Below are 10,132 nucleotides of genomic sequence, written 5' to 3'. Positions count from 1 at the left end.
TGGAGTCGCTAATTACGAATCTGGCATCCGTTGAACTCTATCGCTTCAGGTTCAAGGTCATTTGAAGGTCAAATCGAGAAAAAACGGTAAAAAAATTTAAAACAATATTTTATAGGTTTTTGGGGTCGCTGATTACGAACCTGGTGTCCGCTGACCTTTATCGCGTCAGGTTCAATGTCATGGGAAGGTCAAATCGATAGAAAACGCTTTAAAAATATGACCTTGAATCTGACGCGATAAAGGTCAGCAGACACCAGGTTCATAATCAGCGACCCCAAAAACCTATAACATATTTTTTTAAATTTTTTTACCGTTTTTTCTTGATTTGACCTTCAAATGACCTTCAAATGACCTTGAACCTAAAGCGATAGAGTTCAAAGGATGCCAGATTCGTAATTAGCGACTCCAAAAACCTATAACGTATTTTTTTTGGAATTTTTTACCGTTTTCTCTCTATTTGACCTTCCAATGACCTTGAACCTGACGCGATAAAAGTCAAAGGACGCCAGATTTGTATTCGACGACCCCGAAAACCATAGTAAACCCGAGCTAACCTCAGAATACATGTTTAAGAGTGTCAAATCTCTCGAAAATACAGTTGGTGGGTAGTGGTGTTTCCTATATTTGTAGGGGGGGTGGCTGGGGGGTGGAGGGTAGTCCGTTTAGCGTGCAATCGACTCGGGATACTTATAAGATACTACCATGATTTTTTCTGATTTTTTGGTCCAAAAATAAATTAGGCCAAAAACCGGCCTTACCGACCCTCCCCCTTTAACTATTTTTCTGATAATCCGATTTTTATTTGTTTTTTAAGACTAAATTTTTTAACGGAAAATTCAACGATTCTATTTTTGGTCGAAACTTAATCTTTTTTGGTTAAAAATTCAAGTATTTTTCAAAATGTATATTTTTTATTTAAAAATTAAATTATTTTTTCAAAAATTCATGCAACGTTGAAAATTCATCTTTTTGGCAGGTGTAAAATTCAGGTATTTCAGTTGAAGATTCATAATTTTAGTCGATTTATCAGTGATAAAAATTAATTAATTAAAATTAATTAATTATTAGTTAAAATGAATCATTGCGTTTTGCCACAAGGGTCATTCACAAAATACGTGATACGTTTGGGGGGGGGGGGGGGGGGGGGGGGGGGGGGGGGGTCTGCGGAAGTATCATTCTCCATGTCAAGACCAATAGAAAAAGTATCACACAGGGGGGAGGGTCAGAAGTTCCTGAAAAATGTCTCACGCCTGCGAAACCACACCGAACAACTCCAAATAAGGGGATTTGTAAGCAGAGCGCCTAATCTACCGCAGCCAGAACAAGCCAGCAACAGAGAAAGAGAGGCGACACTGAAACCAACCGCGGGTAGGCATCCATTAGAGGAAGAGCGATGTTTCAGGACCCGGAGAAACATCGGCATCCATGTTCTCGCAAGCCCAAAGATCTGACTAAACTGTACGACGAGTTTCGTGGATATTTTTCCGAAGAATACGACCTCTGGTCGAATGCATCAACTCACCACAAAGATAGGCTGGCAAGACAATACGCGTCCAGCATCCAGTGTGTAATTGACTATATATCATTTGGCAAGAATTTCACCACCAAGGTTTGACAGCTCGCACGCGAAATGCGGATCCGTTATCACACACTTTACAAGTTAAAGCTGCTGACCATCAGGCAACATGTTTTTGGCAGAATAAGGGAATCTTACTCTAGGACAAATCTAAATCAGAGAGAGAGAGAGAGAGAGAAAGAGGCGGGTCTAAGAAAACTAACAGTTTTTCTCTGACCCAACTCAACTTTTGCGATATCCTTAAGTTACTGTCGACCATCTGTTTAAACCAGAGCAGGTCGAAACATTTTGCAGAGAAGTCTACAGAGTTCTTCATTCACGGCAAGAAGACTCAAAGAACATAAATAGCATGAAGGACTATTCCGCCCCGGGACCAGATGATATCAAGACCTTCTGGTAGAAGAAGCTTTCTTTAACCCAGCAGCATCTGGCCCGCATTTTCACACCAGATCTAAAGTAGAAAGTGCCTTTTCTGGAGGGGTTGAAGGAATGAGGCACAGTGCTTCTCCGGTAGATGAGCAACTTCTCTGATTCTAAGAAATACACAGCTATTCTCAATGATAGGATTGTTCGGACAATCGGCACTGTATGGCGGGACATGTACGAACAGCGCGGCTTAAAGAAAAGCGTAGCTGGATTTCGGGAGAACCTGCTCATCGAAAGATGTGTTTGCAAAGACGCAGCATCCTACCTGGGCGACCTATGGATGTCCTTGATTGACTACCGGAAAACTTTCGATTAAACCACATATAGATTAATCATCTGTCTGTTGGATAGCTTAAAGTTTCATCCACACAGCGTGGACTGCATTAAGGCGCTTCCTCAGACTTGATTTTTATTCCATGTATTACAGATAACAACTTTTCTCCTACAATTATGAATTTTTTCATGTCATATTTTAACCGTATAATCTAAATGGATAAATACAATCCTTCAAAGAGGGGTTTTTCGAAAAATGTCTGGTTATTGTTTTTTCTAATTGATTTAAAATATGTTGCGTTTTATGAGTCTGAGAAGGAACAAACCGATACCGTGAGTGTACCCATGGTGAACGGAATAACGACGTGACAAATTACTCAATGAAACAGTGGGAGTTCACAAAGTGTTATTTTTTCTACAACCTTTTTTCTAAACCTTCCTATTGTTACAGAATTAGAATCCGTTGAGAGAAATTAAACTTTATTAAAATTTAAAGAAATTTAATCTTAATATGCTGCATTAGTTTCATAACATAACGACGAGATGTTAAAAAAAGGTAGAAGAAAATCGATTAATCCGTTCAATTTCTGTTGATAGTTTTCGTAATTTTGTATGCACTTTAAGATTATCTTAATTATTGACAATATTAGCTGATTTACCTAATCTTTTTGAAATTATTTTCATAAATTATATCTGGAAATTGATATTTGAGTAATGTTTTGCGTAATTGAAGAGATTGTAAGAGGCCTTCATCGCGTGATAATAAAAGGTTATCAATTTGAGGTCATCATTATTGACATTATTCAAATGTTTTCGCAATAAACGATACCTTTCTCCTCTCTTCTTAGATTCTACGACAAAAATGCTGCGTCAAGCATATTGGAAATTGTTGAATGGGAAAAGTGTTGAATTGCCAGTTATTTCATTTTAAAGATTATACTTGAAGGGTATGTAATTCGCAGCCTTTTTTCAGTAATTCCTTTTCCAGAATTTTCAACTAAAATTGGAATTAATTTTTTACCAAGTAGTTAAATTTTTTAATGAATAGTTTGTTTTTCCTACCAAAACAGTTAAATTATCAACCAAAAGTTTAGTTTTCAACAAAGTTTGGGATAGTTGATATTTCGACAAACAAAAATTTAATTAAGAAAAGAAAGACAGTTGAATTCAGCCTTCACAAGACCGAATTTATTTATCAAGAGTTCAACATTCAACCAAATAGTTGAATTTTCAAACAAAAAGATGAATATGTTCAACTAAAAAGAATTTGTTAACCAAGAAGATCAATTTACTATCAAAAAGGCGAATTTTCAACAAAATATTTGCGTGTTCAACGATATAATTGTATTTTCAAGTGAAAAAGATAACTGTTTAAAAAGTTGAATTTTCAACTAAAATTTGAGTTGAACAAATTAAATTTCAACTAAAAATGAAACGAATTTTTAACAAAGAAAGAAGTTTACCTCCACACATCAACATATAGCCCGCATTTTCACGTCATATTTAAAGTTGAAGACGCCCAATCCAGCAGTGGCCGGCGTTAGAACGCACTGTACTCCAACCGAAGAAAGGCGAATTGGATAGCCCAGAGAACTATAGGCCAATAACCTGTTTGAACACACTCTAGAAGATATTTAAAGCTACCCTAAACGATAGGATTGTTCAAGGAATTGGGCATATGTGTAGAGAAATTTACGAACATGGCTCGAAAAAAAGTGTAAAGGCTGTCGAGAGAACCTACTGATTCACTGGTGTTTATTTATAGACACAGTGGTCTACCAGCGTTGCCTGTAGATGGCCTGGATTGACTTTGACTGTACGACAGTCGATCTGAGTTTACTGAGTGACTGTATTAGTGTTTAGTGCGAGTTCTGTACGGCGGTGAATTTCGACTGAGGTAACACATCACCCCAGTTAACCATTTAAGTTCGAGAATTGTCTCGGTAAGTGATTATAAATTTTTTGTTAGAATGTTTCAATCATATGTTTTAAACGTGAATTTAAAATTTCGAAGTGTAAACATTTGTTTGAAAATAAAAATAGCAAGAAATGAGGTATGGTAAATTTAAGAATTTGAAGCGGCATTCAAAGCTTGAGCAGTCGGATAGTATGACGCTCTCAGTTGGACGTTTCAAGAATGAATTTAAAAAGTTTGAAATATGAAAAAAATCTTTTAATAAAAATAGCAAAACATAGTTATAGTGGATTTGTTAATTAGAATCGTCATACAAAATTTCGGTCTTCGGATGGTAGTTCGGATAGTATAACAATTTCTAGTGACAGATTTGTTCTCCAATATAGGAGGAATATCTTAGGCATTTTTCATGTCAATTGTTTATATACACATGTAACCATTTAAAAATCACTATAAGTAATAAGAATCAAATTTTCGGCAAGAAATATCCTCTTGCTACCAAACGCGTAAGCTAGTGAGCGAGAAGAGTCAGAGGTGTAGAGATATGTTTCTTAGTTCGTTGAATGTTTCGATCTGATCGTCATTTTCTATTTATTTCTTTACTAATAGATCAAATATTTTCTTTGCTAAACTTTCGTTTACAATTCTACTTTTTTTACAGACTGAGGATGCGGAAATTGCTAGACCATCAAGCACTAAGCGAAGAAGATTCGCTTCCCGTGCAACGTCGCGCCGGTGCGGTGTCACGACGAGGACGTAAACATATTGTCGTTAGTAGAAAGGATAATTATATAATTTTTGAAATTTTGAAAAATTGCATAATTTTTGAACATTTTACACCATTCTGGGTTTTTAATAATAAATATACTATATTTGAAAGTTGGTCCAAGCTTATAGTGTTATCGTTATTTTGTCACAGTCCCATAGTGTTATAGAAAACGCGTTACACCACCTCTACTGCGTCAAGGCAATCGATGTAATCATTCATAGCTATTAAGTTACAGCGATCGTGTCGAATTCGACTGGGGCTTATTTTTTTAAACATTTAATCTTCAAACAATTTTCATATATGACTATTTCCTAACGAATAAGCTCAATTTGTTTCCAGAATCAACAAAGAATGTACTTCCAAAAACTCTTTTGTACGATATTACGCACATTTACAATAATTATTAATTATTTCAACAATTGTCAAAGATATTCAAAGTTTGGGTATTTTCCAACCAACAGGTACAATTTGTATATGGAATCAACTAAGAATGTCTATCCGATCACACTTTTCTATGTTAATTTGTAAATTTACAGGAGCTACTAATTATTTAAATAATTTTGATTAAAAAATTAAGAGTTTGGTCTTTTTTCTACAAATAAGTCCAATTTTTTACAGAATTAACTAAGAACATCTTTCCGATCATTTTTTTTTTCGATGATGCCTTGCAAATTTACAATAATATTATTTATATAAACTATTTCGATCAAAAATTAAGAGTTTGGCCTTCTTTCTACGAGTCAATTTGTTTATGGAGTCCATTATTAGTCCAGGCGTTACTTTGAAATAATAAGTGAAATTTCCGAAAAAATCCAATTTTCAATGTTTTTAATGAGAAACTTCCGTTAAGGTGTCCCTTTTGATATAAAAAAATGCTAGAACAGGTTAATTGCCAAACCGGGCTTTTTTTGGAACAGTTCCAAAAGTTACATTAGCGTGGACGGATAATTCTCATTGCAATTTAGAACGAAATGTCCAAGAGGAAAAAGAAAGGACGCAATTATGAGAAAATTTGGTTAAAAAAATAATCCGATATCCTCTATGGGTTTCGAGTTAAGATACATAGAAAAAAAAAACATTTGTCAATTTTTAGCGAGAAATCACTTAGTTTAAAAAAAAGCGTGACTCGCTTCGGTCGCAAGTTTGAGCGCGCCTAGGGCGTGCGACGGTTGAATCTCGCGCTTCGCGCTCAATAATAAGTTGCCTCGCGCTCGAAAATAAATACACCTCGCGCTTCGCGCTCGGATATTTATTCTTTGCATTGGGAATGCTTGAAAAAAACTTAATCAAAAATATCTCTTTTAGATGGCAGTATTTATATGCCTCTTCATATTCTGAATTGTCTACTTCATTAAGTATAGTCAAAGATTAAGTTTCTCAAAGCTCTGTAAGCTTTGAGATACACATTCTCATCGTAACACTCGCGCTGCGCGCTCGATTTCCGACAGATATTTGTAAACAGGTTTTGTTGGATTTTTTTTTCTCGTAACTTTCGTCGTTTTTCCACACATTTTTTTAAATATTTTTTTCATCGTTATTTTTCACGTATCAAACAAAAAGTACGCATCCTATCAAGAAGTGATTCTTAACGAAATTGTAGATCTTTTTTGGGATAACAATTTTTGTTAATTCATCTTTTTTCGTACCCTACATAGTTTGTCCACAAAATGGAATTTTTTATTTTCCATTATTTTTTGTGCAATCAAAATTTGAATTTTCGATTTTTGAAGAAAATTCAAAAATTGGTTATGATAATCTTGTAGGGCTTTCGAAAAGAAATATTTTTCTTCTCTTGACTTTTTTTCATATCGTGCGATTTTCGGCTTCAAATTTTGATTTTCGTTTGATTAAAAAAAATTTGAAAATGCTATAACTCTGAGAATTTTCTTTTTCTCGAAAAAAGTCATAATGATAAATTGTTTGTTCTTTTTAATACTATAAATATCCGTACATAGAATTTTCAAATTCAGAAAAAAGTGGTCTCAACAATTTTCAAAATGCGCTCACTTTTTGAATTTTTATCAAAACTGGCTGGTTCACGAACTCGCCCTTTCTTTTAGGACCGAAAAAACGTGTGCAAAAAATGAATTTGATTCGTTCATTTTTTCGAGAGTTATCGTGTTTACGGACGGACGGACAGACAGACGCCATCGTGAAAACCTGACTTTTGGATTCAGGGGGTCTTGAAACGTGCAGCTCCGTTGAAAAAGTGTGATGTCAAATTTCCGACGATTCTAATACTTTCTCAATCATAAATGATGAGAATGTAGAAAAGAACAGTGTCCTACCTATAAAAGGTCATAAGTTATGATCCCTCAAAGTTGACCATTTTTGCCTGCTTTTACGGGCAAAAAAGTGGAGTTCAGTTTTTTCAAAATAAATCGTTTCCGTTTAATTTGCGCTAATGATGCTAGAGAATAAAATAGAATCTACAAAAATCTGCGTAGATCTAAAAAAAAGTTATTTTAGAGCTATTATTTTGGGAATTGCAAGGTTTCAAAAATGGATTTTTTTTTATTTTCGACTAAAAGCAAGGAATTTTTTTAAATATCTCGTTTCCTGTGCATCCCACAACAAAATTACTTAGATTAAATTAAAGTGGAATCAAGTTGGCTTCAGTTCAAAAAAAGTGTCCTAGCCCTAATAAGTCACGAGATATCACCTTGGAAAATGCACTCTTCCTGCATAGAGGCACCTGATCGTACCGTGAAGTAGAAATACGGTCGTATATCGAAAAAAATTGTCTCAAATAAGTGTATCTAATTCATTTAGCATGTATAGTAAGTCTTTTACCATTAATAAATAATCAATAGTTTGAAACAAAAGCTTTCTATCACCACTTATTAATAATTTTTTATAACAATATCTTGTCATAACCACTTTTGAGTACTTTCCTAGAAAAAAAGTAATTATAATTGATAAAAAATGTGATATATACTTCATCATTTACTTGAAGAACTTTTAGATACAACCAATTTATATAATTACTTCTTTATTCTTTTTTTTTAACAATTACATTTGATATGTAATCACTTTTAAATAATCAATTACTTATATTTAATTCAGAAAAATTGTCAAAGAATATTATGTGCAATTTACAGAAATCACTGCAAATTACAAGTGTATTGGGGGTAAGTGCGGAATTAAATACAGAAAAAGTATTCATCAGAAGTTATTGTTATAAAAAATTATTAAAAACTTGTTTTCTGATGACAAGTATATATCACATTTTTAATCCATGTTAGTTTCTTATCACAAAAGTACTCAAAAAGTACTCAACAGTGGTTATGAAAAGATTTAATTGTAAACAATTATTAATGAAACATATTTGTTTATCGATAAAAAACATAATACATTTTCAATCAATTACAATCACTTTTTTCCCACGAAAATACTAAAAAGAAGGCCAAAAAGTAATCATAACTGGTGATAGAAAGCTTTTGTTTTAAAAAATTGATTATTTATTAATGGTGAAAGACTTATTATACATGCTAAATGAATTAGATACACTTATTTCAGACACATTTTTTCGAAATTCGACCGTATTTCTATTTCACGGTACGATCAGGTGCCTCTATGCAGGAAGAGTGCATTTTCCAAGGTCATATCTCGTGACTTATTAGGGCTAGGACACTTTTTTTAAATTAAAGCCAACATGATTCCATTTTCATTTAATTTTAAGTAATTTTTTTCGTGGGATGCACAGGAAACAAGAGATTTAAAAAAATGCCTTGCTTTTAGTCAAAAATAGAAAAATCCATTTTTGATACCTTGCAATTCCCAAAATAATAGGTCTAAAATATCTTTTTTTTTTAGATCTGCGCAGATTTTGCTAGACTCAGTTTTATTCTCTAGCATCATTAGCGCAAATTAAACGGACACGATTTATTTTGAAAAATCTGAACTCCACTTTTTTGCCCGTAAAAACAGGCAAAAATGGCCAACTTTGAGGGGTCAACTTACGATCTATTATTGTAGGTAATAAATTTTGCAATTACAGAGAATTCAGTCAACTTTCACTCACCTGTGGAACAGTTTCCCGCCGAGTAATTAGGTGCGCAGATGCACAGTGTTTTTTGAAACTTAGTTTTTTCTCATTGAAAATAAAAAAGGGGGTTCTTCTATGTATCATAACTCGAAACCTATGGAGGATACCGGATTATTTTATAACAAATTTTTCTCATAATTGTGTCCTCTTTCTTTTCTCTGTTGGACATTTCGCTCGAGATTGCAATGGGAGTTATACGTCAACGCAAATGTAACCGGTTTGGCAATTGATCTGTTCTAGCATTTTTGATATGTCAAAAGGGACACCTTAACGGAACTTTTTCATTAAAAATACTGGACTACTAGGCAGTCTGATAAGTACCTGAAAATTCTAAGAGATGGCATTAGTATTCACTAATGTGAACCATTTTCGTCGAGCTTGATCCTTCAAATGACGCCTGTCAAAACTTCAGCCATTTATGTTTACGCACTTACAGGTTACAGCACTGAGAAGCGACTAACCTCCGAGTTTTTTTTTAATATGGAAAAATCTGAGTTTCCAGTTTTGATCAACCACTACTATCTTCGCAAGAAAATGATATCCGAGACCAAGGCCAAGCTGTATAAGTATTACCCGGACTCTGCACCGTCGATTGGAACGATTCATAAGTGGTTTACCAAGTTTCGTTGTGGCCGTACGAGCACAGTTGATGCAGAACGATCTGGGCGCCCAAAAGAGGTCACTACACCTGAAAATGTCGAAAAAATCCATGATATGATGTTGAATGATCCCAAAGTGAAATTGAGAGAGGTAGCTAATGCTGTAGGCATATCATTGGAACGTGTGGACAATATCGTGCATTCAGTTTTGGGCATGAAGCTTTGCGCACGATGGGTGCCGCGTTTGCTCACAGTGGACCAAAAACGAATTCGTGTGACAACTTCCCAGCAGAATTTGGCATTATTTTCGCGTAAGCCGACCGAGATTTTGCGCCGATTCATAACCATGGATGAAACCTGGATCCACTACTACACTCCTGAGTCAACGCAACAGGCAAAACAGTGGGCATAATATTCGTGGACTATCTTGAAAAAGGTAAAACCATAACCGGAGCACACTATTCATCATTATTGGACTGATTGAAAATCGAAATCGCCGAAAAACGACCGCATTTGAAGAAGAAAA

General features: G+C 34.5%; 1 protein-coding gene and 1 long non-coding RNA gene across 2 annotated transcripts in view; both read left to right on the top strand.

Moving 5' to 3' along the window:
- LOC117181260 (glutamic acid-rich protein-like) overlaps window positions 1–10,132 on the top strand; it is a 71,518-nt gene that overhangs the window by 47,116 nt on the left and 14,270 nt on the right. The gene's annotated exons all lie outside the window — the stretch shown is intronic.
- The window catches only part of LOC117181971, a 12,209-nt gene continuing 5,892 nt past the window's right edge, over window positions 3,816–10,132 (top strand). Inside the window, exons 1-2 of the long non-coding RNA XR_004468228.1 lie at window positions 3,816–4,218; window positions 4,852–4,960. This is a non-coding gene — a long non-coding RNA (uncharacterized LOC117181971). The remainder of the gene's footprint in view (window positions 4,219–4,851; window positions 4,961–10,132) is intronic.

Source organism: Belonocnema kinseyi, chromosome 10 (genome assembly GCF_010883055.1).
Source record: "Belonocnema kinseyi isolate 2016_QV_RU_SX_M_011 chromosome 10, B_treatae_v1, whole genome shotgun sequence".
In the NCBI taxonomy this organism is placed as follows: Eukaryota; Metazoa; Arthropoda; class Insecta; order Hymenoptera; family Cynipidae; genus Belonocnema; species Belonocnema kinseyi.
Note: the sequence above shows the minus strand (reverse complement) of the source record. Positions and strands in the feature narration are given on the sequence as shown.